This window comes from Pongo pygmaeus, chromosome 14 (assembly GCF_028885625.2).
Source record: "Pongo pygmaeus isolate AG05252 chromosome 14, NHGRI_mPonPyg2-v2.0_pri, whole genome shotgun sequence".
Taxonomy (NCBI): Eukaryota; Metazoa; Chordata; class Mammalia; order Primates; family Hominidae; genus Pongo; species Pongo pygmaeus.
Window position 1 is genome coordinate 61083000 of NC_072387.2, and position 26879 is coordinate 61109878.

Genomic DNA, 26879 nt, shown 5'->3' on the forward strand with positions numbered 1-26879 from the left:
AAGAATCCAGACAAAAAGAAAACAAAATCATTCTAAACGTATAATCTACTTTAAGTTCACAAAAGGTTTTAAACATAATTTAGGCTATCCTTGACTTACCTACTTGTTTATTTCCTACCAAGGATGACCAGGAACTAGCCATTGATAGAGAAACATTCATTATTCTTACACTTTCTTTCTTTTTTCTGTGTCTTTTCACACACACACACACACACACACACACACACACACACACAGACAGTCTCAGAAGTACTAGTGTTGTGCCCTGAAATTGTTTGTTTAGTTCCTGTCAAAATTCCTCTGATTTTATTTTTCGTGTCCTGAAATACTGTCGAGATTAACATCCTGATTGCCTTCCAAAATATCTGACTTTATTTTTTGTATGTGCTTTTTACTCTTTGGTAGAATTCTGGATTCATTAACAGCGTCTACCATATGCTCTGACAGCTATGACCACAATGGGTGAGTTGACTGATCTAAGTGGTGAAAAATGCTGGCAGCATCAATGGCAAAAACAGCTTTTCATAAGAGAGTATAAGCATCTTTAGGTAGCGTTGTTTTTGAAGCTATGTGAAAAAAATAAGATCAGGTCAGAAGAGGGACATTTGGTACTCAAAGGTTGTTTGTGACTCTTAATAACTGGCTGCCAAAAGCCTTAGGAGACTATCAGAATGCCTGTGTATGAGACTCTATCAAGAGCAATTCAAGAGAGGAGAGAATCCTACTTGGAGAAAGAAGGTGGTAGCATTGGACAGGCAGCAGAATAGCCCTTAGCAGAAAGAACAGAGCTAAGAGACCCTGTATCTGTCCCTCACCCTTCAGAGCTGGTGCCCAAACCCAAAGCCATCATCACATTGGATGGAGCCCCTGCCTCAGGTTTAGTCACTTGATGCTATTTGAGGGGAAGCAAAGATATCTGTGACTCATGAAGAACATGAGTCACATGGTGGAGGGACTTGAGAATTAGGAAATCAAAATGGGCAAGAACGATGTGTGCCTTCCAATGGAACATGAATTTGAAGCAAATTTCAGTTCAATTTGCTGTCACACATGATGATCAGGTTCAGTAGTAAAGAATTGTACTTAAATCTTGATTCATTTAACTTTCTGGAGAGTCCTAAACAATTTATATTACTAACACATAGAGACTTCTTTCTGGAGAAAAATGAAGTACCAGGTGCCAAGTAACAGATTTACATGAGAATTTTTTAGGGACAACACATTGCAATTTGTAGCACAGTCATAGCCAATTTGAGCCAAAAAAAAAAAAAAAAAAAAGTAGTGTATGAATTTACGTTGTTTCTTCCTGTTTGCTTTTAATCCTTTGCACTGATCCCAATGAACTGACATCAGAAATCTGTGCTGGAGCTAACAATGAAAGGTGATTGATAATATATATTGGAGATGGGAGGAATTCAGGTTCGTGAAAATCAGTTTCAGAATTATTCATGGGAAAATAGTGTTCTGGACACTGATTCTAAAATTCTTTCTAAAAAGTTAGGTCTTAAGTGAGCTAAGTCATATTTACCATATCTTTCAGATTCAAGGAATTTTGATGTTCAAATACATTGGTCATATCTCCACTCCGTGTGGCAAATCTGTAATATGTTTTTACATTTGGTATTTAGAGTAAAATACAGCACCCTTACGTAGAACTTTATAATAAGCTTCATGAGTTCAGATATCATTGGTACTTTTATGACTAATGCTGTTTCTGTTATACTCAGAAACTTCTTTCCTATCCTAAGATTACAAATATATTCACAAAAATATTTTTTTGTATTTGAATTAATTTTCTACATTCAAATAAAACAAGTGCTGCTGCTGTTACTATTAACGTCTCCCCAGATTAGTGTTATATTCTATACACTTCATGCAATGCCAGCTTAACAATGCCTTTAACATGGCGCAAGGATGCTACAAAAGGAAATGCTGGTGTGTATGTCAAAAGACTTTCCTGGCTGGGCATGGTGGCTGACGCCTGTAGTCCCAGCACTTTGGGAGGCCAGGGCGAGTGTATCACGAGGTCAGTAATTCAAGACCAGCCTGGCCAACATGGTGAAACCCCATCTCTATGAAAAATACAAAAATTAGCCAAGCATGGTGGTGCGTGCCTGTAGCCCCTGCTATCTGTGAGGCTGAGGCAGGAGAATTACTTGAACTTGGGAGGCCGAGGTTGCAGTGAGCCGAGATCGCACCACTGCACTCCAGCCTGGGCGACAGAGCGAGACTCTGTCTCAAAGAAAAAACAAAAAAAGCAAGCAAAAGAAAAGTAATTGGAATTAGTTTGAATGGAAAACATTAAGTCTAGGAAGTTACATGTTGTCTTACTGTGTACATTTTAAGTTCTTTGGCACTGCACTGTGTGTGAACTGAGAGTATCTTCCAGTAGGCTGTCCATTGCAACATGTGATATAAAGGAATACGATTATACATGTATATATGAATATACAAACACATCCATGCATGCATACACACACGAGAGAAAGAGATTTGTACTATTCACTGTCAGGAGCATCCATGGGAACAAGGAGTTTCCTTGAAACTATTTCTAGAGTCTTCTCAGGATGAGCTTTGTACAGAATATTCTTTTGCTTTTTGGATGGAGGGAGGAAAATGGGGAAGAACTCATAGAGGGAGGCTTATTATGTGAGTGATTGTCACCTTTCCTTTCTGTGGGAATGAGACCAAGGGAGAAGGGAATCCTGCTTGGAGCGAGAAGGAGATAGGAGGGTACAATGAGCAGAGAAACCCCAGCAAAGAAAAGAACAGAGCTAACAACCCTGGAAGTGTTTCACACCCTCCAGAGCTCTGCCATAATGCGAGGCTGACTCCCTTGGCCCATACCCACCATCACATGGGATGAAGCCCTGGCTTGAGGCCTGCAGCTACTTGGCTGTAACTCTTGGGCAGGAAAGACCACCAGGATGGGTGCAAATTGAGGAGGTGATTGGAGGTGATAGAGAAGGAGAAACTCAGATGGGATTTTAAGAAGGGGGACCTACAAACTAAAGTGGAACTGGAATTAAATGCCCTCCAAAAATGCTGTTATACATTGAGGTGTAGATACAGTTACTTAGTCTGGATGGATCGATATGTTCACAGCCTAAGATACTCACTGTTGGCATATAAAACCTCATTTCTAATAAAAAAAACAAATGCCATCTCAGGTCCATTTAGTGATATACATACGTGTGAATAATCAAAGTGTAACCGGGCAATAACTCATAGACTAACTGTAGCTGTTTGTTGCAAAACGTTAGAATGACACATTGTGTCTGACTCTGACCATATTTGTCCTTTAGTCCCTATCCGAATGACCTGGCAGGAGTCATTATTGATCGACCTATCGATGACAGGTGCGTTATAAAAGATGTACACATGGCCAGGAGCAGTGGTTCACACCTGGAATCTGAGCACTTTGGGAGGCCAAGGCGGGCAGATACCCTGAGGTCAGGAGTTCAAGTCCAGGGTGGCAAACATGATGTCTTTACTAAAAATACAACAATTAGCCAGGCGTGGTGGCGGGTGTCTCTAATCCCAGCTACTCGGGAGGCTGAGGCAGGAGAATTGCCCGTACCTGGGAGGTGGACGTTTCAGTGAGCCGAGACCATGCCACTGCATTCCAGCCTGGGCAGCAGGAGCGAAACTCTGTCTCAAAAACAAGAAAAAGATGTACACACAAACACACACACAAATCAGTGACAGAGAAGGAGGCTGAGATTACTGGGATTCACTCTCAGGAGTGTTGACGGTATCACAATGTATCTTTGACACCGTTTCTTTATCGTCTCACTGTATCACGTATAGGCAACTTCCATATTTTTATAGTTGTTTAGAAAGAAAGAGAAACACACTACAGAGAGAGGCTGCCATCTGTTACTGTCTTCTCACCCTTGCTTAGTAACAGTCAAATGCCTTGGAAACTCAGATTTTCTGTATATGAGACATACTGGAGTGGGCTGTGGGAATAGAGACTCCTATTTGGAACAAGGAGAAGGTACGAGTACTTGGGGAACCGTGAAGCCCCCAGTAGAAAGGAACAAAGCTAAGAGCCTTGGAGGTGTTCTCCAGCCTCCAGAACTCTGGCACATGGAGGCTGGTGCTCCAAACCTCCTATCACAATCATATTGGATTGTGCCCCTGTGTCAGACCTCTAGTGACTTGACTCTTTTTGTGGGTCTGGGGAGACACCCATGCTGGTTGAAAGTAAGGAGGTAATGGAGGGCCTTTGAAACAGGACATTCAATGAAATAAGAGGGCTGACTACCTCCAAACAAAAGTTGAGTTTGAAATAACTGCCACCACAAAGGCTGACACGCATTAGGACTGAGGTCATGATAAAGAAGTTTATTTAAATCTGGAAGCATTACTGTTTTCCCCAGCCTAAAATGTTGCTTGCCATCATATAAATCCTCCTTTCTAATTAAAATGTGACATTTCAGAACCAAATAGTGCTATACACATGCATGGTCAGAACTTCACTGGTTTATGTGCAGAGTAATGAAAGCTAGTTTCTCCATAAAAGTCCATTTCAAATTGTGTCTCCTGTCTGACTGTATTCTTTTATCATCCTCTAGTCCACCCACAAATGAATTGACAACAGCAAACCCAGAGGCATGTAACAATGAAAGGTGAGTTATATTTCGATAAATAAAGACACACGTATGCATAACTGTGCATAGAAGTAGTCACACACACAGGCACAGAAACAAATATATCCATCAATCCATCCATGCATCCATCCATCCCCACTTCTCTCAAGACATGTCCACTAACAAACCCATGCACACAATGGAAACATACAATATGGAGACGGATGGACATATGTGGAGTTTCTTCTAGAAGCCTGCATGGCCACGGAGAGTGGTTTTTAACAGGGTTTGCAATTCTTCTCATGGTAGCCTTTGTAGGTAACACTGCATCCTTTTCTAATGGAGTTGTATAAAAAGGAGCTGGTCATAGGAGAGCTGCGGCTTGTTGTTAGTGCATTTGTCACACTTAGTTCCTACTAAGCAGCTTCTTAAAGGACTCAGATTTCCTGAGTTTCAGAGCCTACCAGGTTGACACAAGGGAGGAGAGAATCCTATTTGCAACATGGAGGAGATAGCAGCCGACAAGGAGCAGTGAAGCCCTGGGCAAAGAATGGAGCTAATGGAACATGGACTTGTCCCTCACACTCCTGAGCTCTGTCAACATAGGAGGTTGGTGCTAAAACACAAACACAGGCACACCACCTCATTGGATGCTGCTCTTCCTTAGGCCTGCTGCTACTTGCCTGTGTCTCATGGACGGGAAAGACTAGCATGATGGGTGAAAGGAAAGACGTGATGGAGAGATCCAGGAAGGGGGCCATAGATGGGATTAGAGGGATGACTGCCTACACAGTGGAGTTGAATTTAGAAGAAATTCACCCACAAAAGGCTGTCATGCATTGGTCAGCTCCGGTGGTAGGGTTTTGGTTAACTCTTGAGTCAGTGAGTCTTGGATAGGTGTAAAATGTGTGCTGTAATCTTAGAAAGTATGATATGTAGGGTAAATGGCATGGGTGATTCTAAAGAACCAAATACACACATGAATTCTGTAGGGTAGAGCAATTTACAGGCTGAAAAGTAATTGGAAGGCTGGGTGCATTGCCTCCCTCCTGTGGTCCCGGTGCTTTGGGCGGGTAAGTCGAGTGGATCACAAGGTCAGGAGTTCAAGCCTAACCTGATCAACATGGTGAAATCCTGTCTTTACTAACAATACAAAAATTAGCCAGGCATGGGTCATGCTCCCGTTGTCCCTGCTACTCGGGAGGCTGAGGCAGTAGAATTACTTGAACCTGGGAGGCAGAGTTTGTAGTTAGTTGAGATCACGCCACTGAACTCCAGTGTGGGTGACAGAGTGAGACTCTGTCTCAAAAGAAAAAAAAATAAAGAAAAAGAAAATTAATTGGAACTCCATTGAACTGAAAACGTTAAGTGGAAGTTACATGTTGTCTTACTATGTACGTTTTAAGTTCTTTGGCACTGCACCATGTGTGAACTGAGAGTATCTTCTAGTAGGCTGTCCACTGCAACATGTGACATGAATACAATTGTATCTATGCATATAAAACACACACATCCATGCATTCATACACACTAGAGAGATTGTGATTTGGGCTATAGCATCCATGGGAACAAGGAGTTCCCTTGAAACTATTTCCAGAGTCCTCTCAGGATGAGCTTTGTACGGAATATTCTTTTGCTTTTTGGATGGAGGTAGGAAAATGGGGAATATCTCATAGAGGGAACCTTATTATGTGAGTGTGTGTCACCTTTCCTTTCTGTGGGAATGAGTCTGTTCTAGTAGTGTGGACCAAGGGAGAAGCAAATCCTCCTTGGAGTGAGAAGGTGATAGGAGTGGACAAAGAGCAGAGAAACCCCAGCAAAAAAAAAGAACAGAGCTAATAACCCTGGAAGTGTTTCACACCCTCCAGAGCTCTGCCATAATTTGAGGCTGACTCCCTTGGCCCATACACACCATCACATGGGATGAAGCCCTTGCTTGAGGCCTGCAGCTACTTAGCCGTAACTCTTGGGCGGGAAAGACAACTTGTTGCTGGGAATCAGGGACCCCGACCGGAGGGACTGGCTGAAGCTGTGGCAGAAGAACATAAATTATGAAGGTTTCATGGACATTTATTGGTTTCCCAAATTGATACTTTTATAATTTATCCTGCCTGTCTTTACTGCAATCTCTGAACATAAATTGTGAAGATTTCATGGACATTTATCACTTCCCCAGTCAATACTCTTATAATTTCCTATGCCTGTATTTACTTTAGTCTCTTAATCCCGTCATCTTCGTAAGCTGAGAAGGTAGGTCGCCCCAGGATCCTGTGATGATTGCGTTATCTGTGCAAATTGTTTGTAAAACACGTGTGTTTGAACAATATGAAATCTGGGCATCCTAGAAAAGAACAGGATAACAGCAATTTTTGGGCAACAGAGGAGGTAACTATAAGGTCTGACTGCCTGCGGGGCCAGGCAGAACAGAGTCTTATTTCTCTTCTTGGAGAAAGCAAGTAGGAGAAATATCACTGAATTCTTTTCCCAGCAAGGAGTAACCCTGGGAAAGGAATGCATTCCCAGGGACAGGTCTATAAATGGCCGCTCTGGGAGTGTCTGTCTTACGCAGTTGAAGATAAGGGATGAAATACGCCCTGGTTTCCTGCAGTGCCCTCAGGCTTGCTAGGATTAGGTAATTCCAGCCTGGCGAATTCTAGTCGGACCGGTTGTCTGCTCTGGAACCCTGTTTCCTGTTAAGATGTTTATCAATGACAATGTGTGCCCAGCGGGACATGGAACCTCATCAGTAATTCTAATTTCGCCCTGGCCTTGTGATCTTGCTCTGCCTCTCTGCCCTTGTGATCTTTTATTGACCTTTCAAGCATCTGATCTTGTAACTTACTCCCTGTTCGTACTCCCCTCCCCTTTTGAAATCCCTATTAAAAACTTGCTGGTTTTGCGGCTCAGGGGGTATCACTGAACCTACTGACATGTGATGTCACCCCTGGAGGCCCAGCTGTAAAATTTCTCTCTTTGTACTCTTTCTCTTTGTTTCTCAGACCAGCTGACACTTAGGGAAAATAGAAAAGAATCTACGTTGACATATTGGGGGCTGGTTCCCCCAATAACTAGGATGGGTGAAAACTGAGGAGATGATTGGAGGTGATAGAGAATGAGGTACTCAGATGAAATTATAAGAAGGGGACTTAAAACTAAAATTGAACTGGAATTAACTGCCCTCGAAAAAAGTTGTTACACATTGAGGTGAAGATGCAGTTACTTAATCTGGATGCATCGCTATGTTCACAGCCTAAGATATTCACTGTTGGCACATAAAACCTCATTTCTAATAAGAAAAAATTTCATCCCAGTTCAATAAGTGTACTCAAGGAATCACTCGTAGAGTTAGTGTAGCTGTTTGATGCAAAACGTTAGAATTATGTGTCCTGTCTGACTCTGATCATATTTGTCCTGTAGTCCCCATCCTGTTGACCTGGTGGAAGTCATCATTGATGCAGACACCGATGACATGTGAGTTATAAAGGATGTACACACAAACATACAGACACAAACAAAACAGTGACAGAGAAAGATACTGAGATTAGTGGGATTTGCTCTCAGGAGTGTCCATGGCAATACAGAGTGTCTTGGACACAGTTCATCTTCTCACTGTAGCAACTATAGTTAAACATCCACATTTTTACAATTGTTTTGGATAAAAGAGGAACAGAGTATCCGGCTCTTACTGTCTTTTCACCATTTGTTAGTAGCAGCCAAATGCCTTGAAAAGTCAGATTTTCTGTGTATGAGACATACTAGAGTGGGCTGAGGGAAGAGAAAATCCCATTTGGAGCAAGGAAGAGGTAGGAGTACTTGGGGAATGGTGAAGTCCTCAGCAGAAAGGAACAGAGCTAAGAGACTTGGAGGTGTTCGCCAGCCTCCAGAACTCTGCCACCATGGAGGCTGGGGCTCCAGACCTTATATCACCATCATATCGGGTTGTGCCCCTGTGAAAGACCTCTAGTTACTTGATGCATTTTGTGGGGCTGGGGAGACGCTCATGCTGGGTGAAAGTAACGAGGTAATGGAGGATTTTTGAAGCAGGACATTCAATGGATTAAGAGGGCTGATTACCTAAAAATTGGAGTTGAGGTTGAAATAACTGCCACCACAAAGGCTGTCACACGTTGGGATGAGGTTGTAATGAAAAGGTTTACTTAAATCTGGAAGCATTACTATTTTCTCCATCCTAAGATGGTGGTAGCCATCATATAAATCCTGATTTCTGATAAAAAAATGATAGTTCAGGTCCAAATAGTGCTATACACATGAATAGTCAGAAATTAACCAGTTTATGTTTAGAGTAATGAAAGCTAGTTTTTCCCAAAAAGTAAATTTCAAATTATGTCACCTGTCTGACTGTATTCTTTTATCATCCTCTAGTCCCCACACAAGTGAACTAACAGGAGGAACCAAGGAGGCATGTATCTACGAAAGGTGAGTTATAAACAGATAAAGACACATGTATGCGTAAGTGTGCATAGAAGTATATACACACACACAGGCACGTAAACAAACCTATCCATCCATCTATACACACTTCTCTCAACACACGTACACAAACAAACCCATGCACACAATTGAATCTTAAAACAAGGAGACGATGGACATTTGTAGAATTTTCTCTCAGGAGCCTGCATGGCCATACGGTGTTTTTTAACAGGGTTTCCAATTCTTCTCATTGTAGCATTTGTAGGTAACTTTGCATCCTTTTTTGATGGAGTTATATAAAGAGGAGCAAGTCATAGAAGGTTGCTTCTTCCTGTTAGTGTATTCATCACCGTTAGTTCTTAGTAAGCAGTTTTTTAAGGGACTCAGAGTTCCTGAGTTCGAGAGCCTACCAGAGTGGCCCAAGGGAGGCGAGAATCCTATTTGTAACATGGAGGAGATAGCAGCAGACAAGGAGCAGTGGAGCCCTGGGCAGAAAGGAATGGAGCTAATGGAACATGGACTTGTCCCTCACTGTCCAGACCTCTGTCAACATGTGAGGTTGGTGTCCAGACCCAACCCCAAACCCACCAGCTCATTGGATGCAGCCCTTCCTAAGGCCCACAGCTACTTGCCTGTGTCTCATGGACAGGAAAGACTAGCATGATTGGTGAAAGAAAGGACATGATAGATGGTTTTCACAGGCATGTTCAGACTTCTACTGGAAATAAATCATAAAAAATGTAAGTTATAGGGAAAACCTGATGCAAGTTAATTATAGTGTAATGCTCAAGAAAATTTACAAAATTAATTAGATGTTACAGAAGCTATAAAAAGATTGTGTTTAATCAGTGACCAATTTTTAAAGAGGTTCTTTGTGCTACGTATTACTACTTCTTTTGCAAGGAAACATCAAGGATGTGAATTCTGTAATTGCTCATTAAGCAGTATTGAATATGTAGTATTGATTTTTTAAGCCAGTAAATAAAAATTTTCTCTATTCATTTTACAGTACAGTGGAGGCATGGGTGAATTAAAATGTATTTCTAATATGTAGATAGGTTTAATTTTTATATAGTCATTTAATTGTTTAATTAATTGGCCATTGAAAAATGAGTCTTTGTTAATTGTTGGAATTTACTTACTGAACTTATGTGGTAGGATTTGCATACCCTCACCCATTACATATGTGTATATTTGATGTTTTATTTTTATGGAAAAACTACTTTTGGTGCAAAAATTGTTTTAGCTAATAGTGTCAAAAAAAGAGAAAATCACGTGGTGTTTATATGGCTGTGTACCTTTTTACTCCATGAGTACTGCCTTCAGTGAAATGACAATAACTCATGTAGCGTCCTTCAACAAAAAGTGAGGTCTAAATAAATTAAAAGCTAGATGTAAACATATGTATGTAAATATGCACATAGACACACACACACGAAAGCATACATATACAGAAGAGAGATTCAGATTTGGCAAGTTCATTGTCTGGAGCATCCATAAGAATACAGAGTGTCTTAGACATTGTTTTCTAAAGTCTAATTACTGTAGTATCTGCAGTTACCTTTCTATCCTTTTTGGATCTAGTTGGATAAAAAAGGAACAGGTCATAAGAGCAATGCTTCTTATTCCTGTTGCATTGGTCACTCTTATTTAGCAGTAGCCAAAAACCTTAGGAAAATATGAGTGAACCAAGAGAGGAGACAGTCCTATTTTTAGCATGGAGGAGGGAACAGTGGGCAGGGAGCTGAGGAGCTCTCAACAGAAAAGAACAAAGCTAGTAGAACCCTGGTCTCTTCCTCTATTACTACATGAGGTTATTGTCCCAAAGGCAAACCCACCATCAGATTGGATGGAGCCCCTGCCTTAGGTCTGCAGTTACTTAACCGTATCTGAGGGGCAGAAAAGACATCCATGATTGGTGAATAGTTATTGGTATTTGAACTTGAGAAGGCAGAAAATTACAAGTGCAAGCAAGGTGGGTATTTACAAACTGAAGTTGAACTTATGTAAATTTTGCCAGAAATGGTAACTTGGGGATTAGGGTTAGGAGTAAAGAAATGTATATAAACTTGACTCATTAAGTTTTTTTCCACAGGCCTAAGAATTTCATTACAAACATCTGAAACCTCATTTCTAGAGAAAAGTTAAATACCAGGTTTCAAATAAATAACTGATTAACATGTCAATTTTTAGGGTAACTAGATTATAAATTGTAGAGTAATTATTACTCATTTGTATCAGAAAAATAAGTCTAGGAAGACATGTGGAGTCTAACTGTGTTCATTTTTAATCATTTAGCTATTACCCCATTGAACTAAAAAGAGTAATCTGTGGTAGAGTCATCAATATATTGGGAGAAAGAAAAGAGGGAGATAGTGAGATTGGTAAGATTCACTCACAAATGAAGTAATAAAGAACTGTACTTAAATTTTGCTTCACTAGGCTGTTTGTTAAGGCCCCAAAGCTTTTTTACATTATATAAGGCTTTCTTTTAGGGAAAAAAATGATATATTAGTATTAGATTCCAAATAATTAATTGACATATACATTTTCAGAGTTCAACCAGTTTATAAATGCAGTAGAACAATTGTACATAACTTCAACAAGAAAAGCAAGTCTCTGAAGTCGCTTGATCTGGCATGTACATTTTTAATCCTTAGCACTGACCCAGATAAAATGACATCAGTGGTCTTTCACTACTTTGATATATCTGCTATAACTCACCTTTCAATGGTGGTGTCGTTGAAGACAACTGATGTTATTAATCTGGGTCATTGCTAAAGAATATATCTATATACACACACACACACATACACACACACGTGAATATATGTATGTGTGTAGATATATAGGTATATCCTTTATATATATATTTAGTATATATAGATACCTACATACATGTATGTGTGTATATGTATGAACATATCTATATACATATATTTATATGTGCATATATAGATATATACATATCTTTATGTACATATATAGATATATACATATCTTTATGTACATAGATGTATCTATATAGATACATTCTATAGCACTGACCCCAATTACTAACATCAGTAGTCTTTTTTATATATATACTTTAGCATATAGACATGCATGTATATGTATAGATACGTATATGTAGATATATTTTTTAGCATGTATGTATACATATACAGTATATATGTACACGTGTGTGTGTATACATGTATACCTTATTTTATTGTGCTTTACTTTATTGCCCCTCAGATACTACTTTTTTATAAACTGAAGGTTTGTAGCAACCTTGCATTGAGCAAGTCTCTTGGTTTCATTTTTCCAACAGCATGTGCTCACTTTGTGTCTCTGTGTCACATTTTGGTAATTCTTGCAATATCTTAAACTCTTTTTTTGAGACAGACTCTCGCTCTGACACCCAAGCTGGAATGCAGTGGCACGATCTCAGCTCACTGCAACCTCAGCCTCCCGGGTTCAAGCGATTCTCCTGCCACAGCCTCCTGAGTAGCTGGGATTACAGGCACCTACCACCACGCCCGGCTAATTTTTATATTCTTAGTAGAGGCGGGGTTTCACCATGTTCGTCAGGCTGGTCTCAAACTCCTGACCTCGTGATCCGTCCGCCTCGGCCTCCCAAAGTGCTGGGATTACAGGCGTGAGCCACCGCGCCCAGCCTATTTTAAACTTTTTTATTGTTATCCTATCTCTTATGATCTGTGATCAGTGATCTTTGATGTTACTATTGTAATTGTTTGGGGGCAACATGAACATGAACCATGCTGATTAAGGACAACTACCTTAATCGATGCCGTGTGTTTTTTGACTGCTCCACCGAGTAGCCATTCCCCATCTGTCTCCCTCTTCTTGGGCCTCCCTATTTCCTAAGACACAACAATATTGAAAGTAGGCCATTTAATAAGTCTATGAGGGTTTCTTAGTGTCCTAGTGAGAGGAAGAGTCACAAGCCTCTCACTTTAAACTAAGAGCTAAAAATGATTGTGAGGAAGGCTAGACTTCTTGCACCAGTCAGAGAAGTTGTGAATGCAAAATACATGTATATATTCTCGAAGAAAATTAAGACTGCTACTCCAGTGAACATACAAATGATGAGGAAGCAAAACAATCTGATTGCTAATATGGAGAAGGTTTTAGCAGTCTGGATAGAAGATCAAAGCAGCCATAGCATTTCCTTAAGCCAAAGCCTAATCCAGGACAACGCCCCCTCTCTCTACAATTCAGTGATGGCTGAGAGAGGTAAGTAAGTTGCAGAAGAAAAGCTTGAAGCTAACAGGTTGGTTCATGAAGTTTAAGGAAAGAAGCCATCTCCATAACATAAAAGTACAAGGTGAAACAGCAAGTGTTGTTATCCAGCAGCAGCAAGTTATCCAGAAGATGTAGCTGAGACAGTTGATGAAGGTGGCCACACAAAACAACAGATTTTCACTGTAGACAAGATAGCCTTTTATTGGAAGAAGATGCCATCTAGGACTTTTATATTTAAAGAGAAGTCAATGCATGGTTTCAAAGCTTCAAAGCACAGGCCGATTCTCTTTTAGGGGCTAATGAAGCTGGTGACTTTAAGTTGAGGCCAATGATCATTGACTGTTCTGAAAATCCTAGGGCCCTTACGAGTTATGCTAAATCAAGCAAGATGGGTAACTAGAGATGCCTTGTGCTCATCTCCCCTACAAGAAAACCTAGGCAACAAATACACATCTAAGGTCTGATTAGAGTATCAAAGGGATAGTCCTGGAGTGCAAAGGAGTGAAGACACACCTGTGGTGACTGGAAGGCCCCACAGCATGGAAGCACTCAGCCTCTGCAGCCCCTTCTCCCTGACCTGGGTTGAATTGGCCCAGAGACAGGAAGGACTTCTCATTGCAGGGTGAAGGTAAGCAGAAGATCCCCACCAACCCCACTGCCATCACAAACACAGAGTCTTAAGGAAAATCTCTCAGTATTTGCAAGCCCTGAGGCCAGTGTGGAGTACTGCCAAGAATTTACACAGCTGCATGTCCTGGACTAGGAGTACAAGGTGAAGGCTTCCCACCCCCAGAGACCTAAGCTGCAGCAACACAGCACCATCTTGAGACCAGAGTCATCTCTTGAGTGTGCCCTCCTCTGGGGGCCAGTAGCCATTGTGCCTCTCCAGCACTGGAGCTTTACCTTCTGTATACTAAGCCCACATGGGTGGGTTAAAGCCACAACCCCAGGTGTGTGGAGGTTGGTCCTAGGATTGACAGTAACTCAAGTCCTGAAGATCAGGGAGATCAACCCCCACCACTACACTTCCAGACAGAGGAATAATCTGCAGTCCCATCCAGGGTGAACTCACCCTTGAGCTAGCCAAACCACTACATGCCCTCTCTCAAGTGGGAACATCCCCTAAGCCGCTAAGCAGCTGATATACCCCAAGGTCAACAGACTATGAGTCCATGCTCAGGACCTGAGAAACAGCCCTGCAGGCCTCATCCACCACAGACATGCTCCTGACCTGCCCAGCCGCCCTCTGCCCTTAATAAGGGCCTGAGAAGCAGTCCCACAGGCTGCCGCGAGCAGGCACAGCACTGAGTGGGCCTCGAACCTGTGTCTCAGACCTGAGAAACAAGCAGCTGTGTGTGCCTGAGTCTCAGGGCTGAGAAACAACCCTGGGAGCTTACTCTGGCCAGCATACCCTGAAGCCAACTAAGCAGCCACATACCTATGTCCCAGCTTGAGGAACAGCCCTGTGGGCCACCCCCTCAGAAACACTCCCAGGCCAGCTAAGCAGCTGTGCAACCTTTCATGAGCCTGAGAAACATTCCTGTACCCGTTCCCAGCAGATGCACCTCCAGACCAGCCAGTCAGCCATGAATGCCCATGTCCTGGACCTGAGAAAGAGCCCCATGGGCTACTCCCAGAAGACATGCCCCTAGGCCAGCCAAGCAGCCTTGTGCCCACATCCTGGGTCATAGAAGCAGCCCCCTGGGCTTCCCCTGGCAGGCACTACCCAGGCCAGCTGAGCAGCAGTGTGCCCACATCCTGAGCTAGAATAGCCCTATGGACTACCCCCAGCAGACACACATCCAGGACAGTTGAGAAGTTATTTGACTGTATCCCAGGCCAGAGAAACACCCCCTCTTGGCCAGCCCTGGCAAAGATGCCTTTGGTCCAGCTTAGCAGCCGTGCAGCTCTGTATTTGGCCCATGAGTTTCCCCCAGCAGACTGGCCTCAGGCCAGATGAGCAGCTGTGTACCCACATACCAGGCATGGGAAACAGCCCTTCAGGCCACTCCTGGAGTGTGTGCTTTCAGGCCAGGCAAACAGCTGTGTGCCTGCATCCTGGGCTTGAGCAACTGCCCTGTAAGCCACATCTGGCGGCATGCCCTGGTTGAGCAACTGCATCCCCATGCTCCTGGCCAGAGTAACAGCACCATGGCCAGCCCCACAAAGCCATACTCCAAGTTTTCTGACCCACCGTATGCCTACACACACCCCTACCCTGAGAAACGGTCCAGTGAGCCCACCCCTGGTAAAGCTGCACCACCATCATCACAAACTTCCTTAGCCTAGGCCACTGAGAAACTTGCAAATGTTACTAGTGTGGATCACAGCTGAATAAACTATATGGAGACTACACTTTACTGCATCCATGTAGAACCAAGGCCAATATACCCCGATGAACTGACACCCAAGACCCATTCATACAAATAAATTCATACAAGTAAACCTACTCCATAAAATTGGAAAAGGTGACTTTTTCACCAGATGCATAGAAATCAACATAGAAACACATCAACCATGAAAATGCAAGAAAACAGGTCACCTACAAAGGGAAATAATAATTATCTAGTAATGGACCACAATCATAAACATATGAAATGCCAGAAAAAGAATTCAAAAAATAATCTTAAGGAAACTCAGTGAGATAGAGGTGATACAGATAGACAAGTCAATGAAATCAGGAAAACATGATTTGAATGAGAAATTCAGTAAAGATAGAGATATCATAAAAAGAACCAAACAAGCCCTAAGAGCTAAACAGTTCAACAGAAGGAATGAAAAATACAATCAATGACTACAGACAAGAACAAGCAGAAGAAGTCATTTCTGAACTTGAAGAGAAGTCTTTTGAAATAACACAGGCAGACAAAAAAGAATAAAAAATAATGAAAAAAGCCTACAGGATTTATTGGACACCATTAATTTGAACAAATATTCCTAGTATGGGCATTCTAGAAGGAAAAGTGAAGAGAAATGTGAGGAAAACATATTTAATAAAATGATAGCATAAAACTTCCCAACTCGAGAGAGAGAGCTAGACATCTAGTTCTAGGAAGATCAAAGAACCCCAAATACATTCAACCGAGACACAAAGACAAAGATTTTTTAAGATAACAAGAGACAAGCGTGAAAACGCTTATAATGGAATTCCCAATTGACGAACAGCTGATTTCCTGGCAGAAACCTTAGGCTGGAAAAGAATGGGATGATATATGCAAAGTTCTGAAAGAAAAAAAAAAATCTTTCAACCAAGAATATTATACCCAGTGCAGCTATCTTTTACAAATGAAGAAGACATAAAATCTGTGACAGATAAACAAAAACCAAGATAATTCATCACCACTAGATCAGCCTTACCAGAAATGCCCAAGGCAGTCTGACTTCTGGAAGTAAAAAGATGATAACCACCATCATAAAAACATGTAAAACTTTAAACGTCACTGGTAGAGTCGATACATAAAAGAGAAAGAGAAAGGGATGAAACCTTATCACTACAGAAAACTACCCAACTACAAAAGTAAACAGAGAGGCAGAAAGGAACAAAACATATACAAACCAACCAGAAAACAATAAAATGTCGCAAGTAACTCCTCACCTACCAATAATAACTTTGAATGTTAATAGATTAAATACCCCAAGAAGGATATAGACTTGCTGAGTGGATTAAAAAATAAGACCCGACCGGGCACAGTGGCTCACGCCTGTAATCCCAGCACTTTGGGAGGCCGAGGCGGGTGGATCACGAGGTCAGGAGTTCGAGACCAGCCGGGCCAATATGGTGAAACCCCATCTCTACTAAAAATACAAAAAATTAGCCGGGCGTGGTGGCGGGCACCTGTAGTCCCAGCTACTCGGAAGGGTGAGGCGAGAGAATGGCATGAACCCGGGAGGCAGAGCTTGCAGTGAGCTGAGATCGTGCCACTGCACTCCAGCCTGGGTGACAGAGCGAGACTCTGTCTCAAAAAATAATAATAATAAAAATAAGACCCAACGTATTTTATCTAAAAGAAACTCACCTTACCTGTAAAGAAGCATATAGACTGATAATGAAGGGATGGAAAAAGATATTCCATGCAAATGGAAGCCAAAAGTGAGCAGGAATAGCTATACTTACATCAGTCAAAACAGACTTTAAGTTAAAAACCATAAAAAGTGACAAACGATTATTATGTAATAAGGGTTCAATTCAGCAAGAAATAGAACATAATTGTAATATGTGTATAATGTAATTGTAAATATGTATGCACTCAACACTAGAGCACCCAGATATATATAGCAAATATTACTAGATCTAAAGAGGGAGCTAGACCCCATTGCAATAAGAGTTGGGCACTTCATTATCCCACTCTCAGCACTGGACAAATCATCTAGATGGAGAATCAACAGAGAAACATCAGACTTAAACCGCACCATAGACCAAATGGACATAACAAACATTTACAGAACGTTTCACCTAACAGCTGCAGAATATACATTCTTTTCATCAGCACATGGAACATTATCCAAGATAGACCATACGTTAGGCCACAAACCAAGTCTCAACAAATTTTTAAAAACTGAAATTATATCAGGTATCTTATCTTACCACAATGGAATAAAACTAGTCATCCATAACAAGAGGAACATTCAAAACTATATAGATATATGGAAATAAAACAACATGCTCTTGAGTGACAAGGAGTGAAGAAAGGAATTAAGAATGAAATTTAAAAATTCCTTGAAACAACTGTAACTAGAAACACAACCTACCAAAACATAAGGGACACAGCAAAAGCAGTATTAGGAAGCATGTTCATAGCAATAAATGCCTGGATCAAAAAACTAGAAAAATTTCCAATAAACCACCTAACAATTCTACCACAAGAAACTGGTATGGTAAGAACAAACCGAATCCCAAATTATTAAAAGGAAATGAATAATAAAGACCAAACAGAAATAAACAAAATTGAGGCAAAATTTACAAAAGGTTAACAACAAAAAGCAGGTTTAAAAATATCAACAAACCATTAGCTAGACTAATTAAGAAGAAGAGAAGACCCATATAAATAAAATCAGAAAGAAAAATGAGACCTCACAACAGATATGACAGAAATAAAAAGGATTATTAGAGACTATTATGAACAACTCTACAATAAATTTGAAAACCTAGAGGAAGTGGATAAAATCCTCGACCCATACAACCTGCCAAGACTAAACCAAGAAGAAGTAGAAAACCTGAACAGACCAAAAAGAAGTAATGAGATTGAATCAGTAACAAAAAGGCCTTCAACAAAGTCCAGGATCTGATGACTTCACCACTTAACTCTACCTGCTTTTAAAAATGAACTAATGTCAATTCTTACACTATTTCAAAAAATTAAAGCAGAGGAAAGTCTTCCTAACTCATTCTACATAAGTAAACTATAGTTGATAAAGTAGTGGTAGGATTTGAGAGGATTCACTCCAATTTTGAAAACAGTTCTACTGTGGGTAAGATGCTATCAAATGGGATCACATGTTACAGAGAAATCACTTGTGAAAGGAAGAGTCATTTGATACAGTGAAGTTCGTTGTTGTCTTCTTTTAAGAAATTGCCTCAGCCACCCCAACCGTTGGCAACCACAGCTCTGATCAGTCAGCAGCCATCAACATGGAGGCAGCGCCCTCCACCAGCAAAAAGATTATGACTTGCTAAAGGCTCAAGTGATCGTTAGCATTTTTTTAACCAATAAAGTAGTTTTACTTTAAGGTATGTACATAATTTTTTTTGACATAATGTCGTTGCACACTTAACAGACTACAGTGTAGTATAAACATAACGTTTATATGCACAGGGAAACCAAAACATTTGTGTGAGTCACTTAATGCAGTTTTTGCTTTATTGCAGCGGTCTGGAATGAAACCCACAATGTCTTTGTGATATGTCTATACACATTTATGTATTCTATAACTGTATACATATTCTTTTAATTACCTTTATATACATATATAGAAAGAGACAGAGAGAAAAGAAGAGAAAAATATGCAAAATTCAGTGTTGGGAGTATCCGTGAGAATAGTTTCTGGTTAATGACTGTAATTTTCTTTCTTAAATGTTAGGTCTTCCAGTGAGCTAAGTCATGTTTACTATATCCTTTAGATTCATGGAATTCTTGTTATTCAAATAAATTCTTCATCACTGTTTTGTGTAGCAAATATCTAATGATATATTTTTGCATTTTTTTGGTGGCTAAAGTGTGTCAGAACGACTTTCCAGGTTTGAAGATTATGAAAATGCTGAATATGTCGCTTCATATGAGTAAGTCAGTTTGAAGTTTGAAAGGAGGGAGCCATTGATGGATCTCTTTTCTTTAGTTGAACAGGGCTTACGCTGAGGCACAAAGGAAAAAGGGAAACTACGGGAGGATATCAAAATGTATGGGTGCGTGGGTGGGAGAGTACACCATATTTCCTCCAACTGAATTCTTAGACAAGTATTATTTTGAAAAAAAAATTCCATCCATTCAGGAATAAATGTTCTTCTAGCTTGAAAATGTAAAAAGTATCCTTAGAAGAAATTAACTTCATTAGAAGTGTTTTTTTAAAAAGAAAACAGGAATGCAGAATGCTACTTACTCATCAATAGTGAACCTTTCTCATTTTTACTGGATATTGTGTGATTCCCAGTTTTGTAGATTTCACCTGTGAGCAAGTGGTATTGATAGCAAAAGCAAACATGTTTTGCTGACTAAAGACCTCTTTATGCTCATTGGGATTTTGTTATTATTTGTTTCTAATCTCACTAGAGTACTGAGTACTTCCTATTGCACTGACCTGAAGGCATTTTACCATGTACTCACTGTAACGAAACAATACATTCTTAAACTGGCTTGTGTCTGAACTGCAGACACATTCAGGAGATTTTTCTTCTGCTTCTTTCTTGCCCAGTTGTATAACCATTCACCAGCTTATGTCAGTGTTGGAGAGGAAGTACTGCCGTAGAGGAAGTTAACTCATCATGGTTATAAGCTGTTGGTGTCTAAACAAAGATTACATGGGAAACAGAGGGCAAATACAAATAGTTCTTCAAATTACCCTGAGTTTTCACTTTCTAGAAATTTTTATCATGGGCCATCAATGAAGAATTAATGGCACCACTTAATTAAACTGTGTGTCTGCATACTAGCTATACATTTTCTGTAATGGAGCTGCCCAGGGCTGAGGCAAAATTAGACAGATTGAGGAAGGCAAACATTTCCTTTTTCTTTCCCCACTCCAAACAAAAGAAAGCATGTTTTTGTTTTGTTTTATTTTTAAGTTACAGAGTCTCATTGCATAAATATAGGAGGAATTGGCAGTAGTCCCTGCGAGAAACACTGGTGTTTCATACCAGGGGGATGATCTTGGATTTATAGTAAAAGCTGGCATCAGTGCTTGGCTTTGACATCATATATTCATTCATCTGATACTCAGGAAGTCACTAAACCTCTTTTAGTTTTAGATTATTCAAATGTGAACTGGTTATAATGCTATCTATGTAGTGGATATTGTATTGTAGAAAATTAGTAATAAAACTAAAATAACATGCAAAAACACTTTGAAAACTCTGTAGCTCTGTGAATAGATTTTGTGCGAAAAACTGAAAATAACATAAGTTTATTAAAGGAAAATCAGAAAATCCAATCAACAAATGTACCCACATGTAGTCATTCTTAAACTTTGATACATGCACTTCTAAGTTCTTTAAGCATATACATTTTTTGTTTACAGATACGAGACCATACTTATATTCTTTTGTAAATAACCTTATTACTTAATGACATCATGTCTGTATTTTCTTGTTAATGTATATTCATGTGCACTTACAACATTATTTGTAATAGTTTTGTAATACTGCATGGTGTAGATGTGCCATAATTCATTTAATAGTCTGATATTGCTGAACAATTAAGTTTTTTACAAGTTTTTACTGTTATAAAAAATGAATATATTTGAGGCTAAATCTTTGCATATTGTTGGTTATTTGCTTATTATAAATTCTCAGAAGTGGAAATCCTGTGTCAAAGGGAATGATTGTGATGCTGTTGATATTGATATGTGCTTGAACATCAAGATGCAAAAGTGTACCTTTCTCCTCTCCCATACTTAACACTAGCCGTCATTGATTTCTTTGATATTAGTAAATCTATTTGTTCTAATGCGCATTCAGTAACATACCTTCATTTATGCTTTTTTCAGTTAATATTTCATCATTTCCAAACTACCTTTGCCCAATTAAAATTGGGGTGTTTTTCTGTCTTTGGACTGAAAAGTTAAATCTATTGATCCTTTTTCTATTTTATGTAATATAAGTAATTTCTCCCAGGTTGTCTTGCTTTTCACTATATAAAAGTGTTGAATCTTCGTATAATCAAATGTACCCATACTTTTCTTTGTGATTTATGCCTTTAATGTTATTCTCAGAAAGTCCTTCTCTACCCCAAGATTTGAAATATATTCACCAAGATTTCTGTTTTGAACTTATTTTCTTCATTTAAATAAAATCGCTGCCCTGAATTTACTTTGTCTTAAGGCATAAAGTGTAGAAATTTACTTTTCTCCTGTGTGACTAATAGTTTTCACAGCATCAAAATATCATCCCCCTGTATTGTCCTTACCCTGTTTTAGTGATCTAGAGTGAGAGCAGGAAGACCAGAGAGTCAGTACAGTGTTTTCATTGCTTTGCATCATGACCATCTCCCTACCGCCAGAGTCTGTACCAGAGAAAAATGTGTCCAGTGGGAGAGACAGCACCTGCCCTCGATACGAATCCCATTTCATTAAAAATGGTCTTGTTAGTGTCATGTAGCTTCCACCTTCTATTGATAAAAAATAAGTCATGGTCATGGTTAATATTTGTGCTTTGAATTCCACTTTGATATTAATATTGGAACTTTTAGTGTTTTAAGGTTTAGTATCTGATGTCTTTTTCTCTTTTCTTTTCTCTTTTTTTTTTCTGAGACGGCGTCTCACTCTGTGGCCAGGCTGGAGTGCGCCGGCATGATCTTGGCTCACTGCAACCTCCACCTCCCGGGTTCAAGCCATTCTTCTGACTCAGCCTCCCGAGTAGCTGGGACTACAGGTGTACACCACCACGCCCAGCTAATTTTTGGTATTTTTAGTAGAGGTGGGAGGTCGGCTCGGATGGTCTTGGTCTCTTGACCTCGTAATCCGCCCGCCTAAGCCTCCCAAAGTGCTGGGATTACAGGTGTGAGCCACCGCACCCGGCCTCTATCTCTTTATTTTTAAACTGTCATTTAAATTTAGTTTTTGTCTCTTGTGTATAGCATGTAATGCGTTTGATTTTAAAGTTATCTGAGTGTATTTCTCAGTATGGAATATGAGAGGAATATGTTTGTATTTATGATTTCTGGTATGCTTGGCTTTATTGTCTTTTTCTTTATGAAAAATACTTTGATATTTTCTTTTTAAATTTGTCTATATTTTGCTAGTAATTGATTTGTTTTTATCCCTTTCATTTTTTACTGATATGCAAGTCAGAAGCCCATTTCTAGTCCATCAGTTTATATTTAAATATTTAGAAAACATAATTATACCATTTTTCTCCATCAATATCGAGAATAAAACTGGACTTGTATCTGTAGAAGATAAGAAATGCAATCTGCCTTTACTTCTATCTTCTTCCAAATCTTGAATCCTAGTGTAAGAATGCCTAAAATTTAAATCAATACTATTATTGATAATTTTATATTATCTTTACTTTTAGAATCATTTATTTACATTTTCACCTACTACATTTTTATGCTACATTAACAGTTGTTATTTAGACTTACTTCTGAGTTTATATTATTTACCATCTTTTCTCTATAAGTCATGTTCCTTATTGCTATGTTCTTCATTTTGATTCATCGCTCAGCTGACTCAAGCACTTTGAGTAATTATTTTTAGGAAAGGAACATAGAGGCTATGCTTTGAGTTGCTGCATGTTGGAGTGTCTGTCTGTTGCTCTCAAATGTGAACAGTACTTTTCCTGGATGTGGATATACTGAGTCATAGTTATTTCCCTGCAAACTCTGCATGTAACTGCTTGAAGCTGCATTTACATAGTACACTTTTTTAACCAAAAAAGTCTCAATTGTGTATTTACTTGGTACAGTTTCAGGGGACACTGAAACAGATTGAAGGGGCTAAAGCCACCCAAGCCACTCCTTCATGCCTTCATGATCTGTCAGGCTTAGTTCTGTATGGTGATATTGTCAAGTGAATTCAGATTGATGACATTTCCTTGATACCCAGAGATCCAGTAGACTGTGTGGGATCAGAGGTTCTTGTAAAAAGAGAATGGCAACTTCTGGAGAGAATTCGCCTCTTTTGGCCAACTGATCCTCTGTCTACATCAGCCTTAACTTTCTAAGCCCGGGTAGAGGTGGTGGGTCCAGGTGGATGAGGGGAAGATTAGAAGGATTGGGGATTTCCTTTATCTCAGGTTAACCTAACCTCATTCATCAAAGGCCAATTTTGTTTTTTTTAACTTTTATTTTAGGTTTGGATGTACATGTGAAGGTTTGTTACATAGGTAAACGTGTGTCAGGTGGTTTGTTTTACATATTATTTCATCACCCAGGTATTAAGCTCAGTAGCCAAATAGTGATCCTTTTTGCTTGTCTCTTTCCTCCTACCCTCCCGCGTAGGTAGACCCCAGTGTTTGCTTCCCTCTTTGCGTTCTTACGTCCTTATCACTTAGCTACCACTTACAGATGAGAACATTCAGTATTTGATTTTCGCTTTCTGCACTAGTTTGCTAAGGATAATAGCCTCCAGCTCCATCCACGTTCCCACAAAAGACAGGATCTCATTTTTTTTTTTTTTTTGAGACGGAGTCTCTCTCTGTTGCCCAGGCTGGAGTGCAGTGGTGCAATCTCGGTTCACTGCAAGTTCTTCCTCCCGGGTTCACGCCATTCTCCTGCCTCAGCCTCCCGAGGAGCTGGGACTACAGGCGCCCGCCACCACGCCCAGCAAATTTTTTTTGTATTTTTAGTGGAGATGAGGTTTCATCATGTTAGCCAGTGTGGTCTCGATCTCCTGACCTTATGATCGGCCCGCCTCAGCCTCTGAAAGTGCTGGGATTACAGGCCTGAGCCACCATGCATGGCCGATCTCATTCTTTTTTATGGCTGCATAGTATTCCATGGTGTATATGTACCACATTTTCTTTATCCAATCTGCCATTGATGGGTACTTGTGTTGATTCCATGTCTTTGCTATTGTAAATAGTGCTGCAGTGAACATTCACATGCATGTGTCTTTACAGTAGAATGATTTATATTCCTCTGGGTATATACTAGGTAATGGGATTCCTCAGTCAAATAGTAGTTCTACTTTTAGCTCTTTGAGGTGTCTCCATACTGCTTTTTACAATGGTTGAACTAATTCACACTGCCATCAACAGTGTGTAAGTGTTCCCTTTTCTCTGCAACCTTGCCAGCACCTGTTGTTTTTTGACACTTTAATAATAGCCATTCTGACTATTGTCTGTTGTGAAATGGCATCTCATTGTGGTTTTGATTGGCATTCCTCTAATCTGTGATATTGAGCTTTTTTTCGTATGCTTCTTGGCCACATGTATGTCTTCTTTTGAGAAATGTCTGTTCATGTCAAAGGCCAATTTTGGCAGTGCCCCAGTTCTCCTCAGTATCTGTCCTCTTTTTTCTCCAATCTTAGGCACAGGCTGTGATGTGAGCATTGTCTTAGGATTCATGCCTCTCGGGGTGAAATTTGAGTCCTGTGTTGGAGGCTTCAGTATGACAGAAACTTCCTGAAGGCTTCAGTAGCACAAAAAATTGTTCCTCATCAGCTACCTTGTCTTCAGCCATAAGGTAAAATGAGGCATTACTGGAGGTTCCATCAAACAGGTTCTCCTTTCTTGGATTAATGGAAGGAGCCCAGTCTTTCAGGTGTTTCTCCTTTCAAGTGTATCTTACTAAAATGTCTTATCTCTGCAGTTCATATGCCACCTCAAATGTAACTGTCACTAATGTGTATCTGTTCACTAGGTGTCTAGTTTGAAAGAGATGACAAGAGCATCATTTACTCCCTATGCTCGTCTCTGAAATACCTTATTTTATTGCTGTGGAAACTGAGATCTGGCCAAAGTTTGATGACTTGCCCAGGCTGGCATTAAAATACAGTTCTCTTCTACCCCTCTTTTCGTTTTTCATGCTATATTCCTTGAGTTGATGACCAGAAGTTTAAGCTTAGTATTGCCATAAAGTTGGAGTTGGGGCTTTGCATGCAATGGAAATATTACTAAACATCCAAAGTTTACTGTCTTATTCACATATATTCTGGATAGGAAAGTAAAATACTCATGGAGCGGAAAAGATAAAATTTTAATTATTAGTAAAAAGCATTTTGTTATACAACTTCTGAATAATTTTCTTTTAAAATTGTATTTATAAAGGCCTTTGTTTTTTGGTTAAATTTATAAGTTAGAAGAAATCTCATTAATTTTATTTTTGCTTCTTTTTGCAGCAGCAAGATTAAGAAAATTGTTCATTCAATTGTGTCATCCTTTGCAGTTGGGTATGTGAGACATAGAAAACACCATGTATTAAATATACCTGAGACTTAATGCATAAAAAAATCACGTATTAAATATATCTGAGACTTGGCCAGGTGCGGTAGCTCACGCCTGTAATCACAGCACTCTGGGAGGCCAAGGCGGGTGGATCGCCTGAGGTCAGGAGTTCAAGACCAGCCTGGCTAACATGGTGAAACCCCGTCTCTATTAAAAATAAAAAAATTAGCTGGGCATGATGGCGGGTGCCTGCAATCCCAGCTGCTTGGGAGGCCTAGGTGGAAGAATCGCCTGAACCTGGGAGGCGGAGATTGCAGTGAGCTGAGATCACACTATTGCACTGCAGCCTGGGTGACAGAGCGAGAGAGAGAGAGAGATATATATATTTTTAATATATATTTATATATATTTATATATATTTTTTATATATATTTTTATATATTTATATATATATTTTTATATATTTATATTTTTTAAATATATATTTATATATATATTTTATATATATTGATATATATTTATATATATTTTATATATATTGATATATATTGATATATATTTATATTTATATATTCATATATATTTATATATTCATATAGAGATATATATTCATATAGAGATATATATTCATATAGAGATATATATATTCATATATATTCATATATATTCATATATATTTATATATATTCATATATATTCATATATATTTATATATATTCATATATATTCATATATATTCATATATATTCATATATATATTCATATATATTCATATATATATTCATATATATTCATATATATTCATATATATATTCATATATATTCATATATATTCATATATATTTATATATATATTTATATATATTTATATATATATTTATATATATTGATATAGATATATCTGACTTAATATTTCAATGAGAAAGACTGAAATAAAAAACAAAACCAAAAAGCATTTCATGTCCATCGGTTTCTAAGTAGCCATGTGCCCCATCTAATGTAATCTAATTTATCATGGAAGTTTGGTTTAAGCTGGACTTTAAGACTTGCAAAGAAACGGCTTTTGTATA

At 39.3% G+C, this 26879-nt stretch overlaps 1 protein-coding gene across 1 annotated transcript in view; it reads left to right on the forward strand.

The window, feature by feature from the left end:
• Positions 1 to 409: 409 nt before the first annotated feature.
• LOC129011734 (phosphatidylinositol 3,4,5-trisphosphate 3-phosphatase TPTE2-like) overlaps positions 410 to 26879 on the forward strand; it is a 90612-nt gene continuing 64142 nt past the window's right edge. Inside the window, 7 exon segments of the mRNA XM_054446913.2 lie at positions 410 to 462; positions 3306 to 3359; positions 4581 to 4634; positions 8013 to 8066; positions 8979 to 9032; positions 19489 to 19551; positions 25764 to 25814. The gene's annotated coding sequence lies outside the window, so the exon portion shown is untranslated.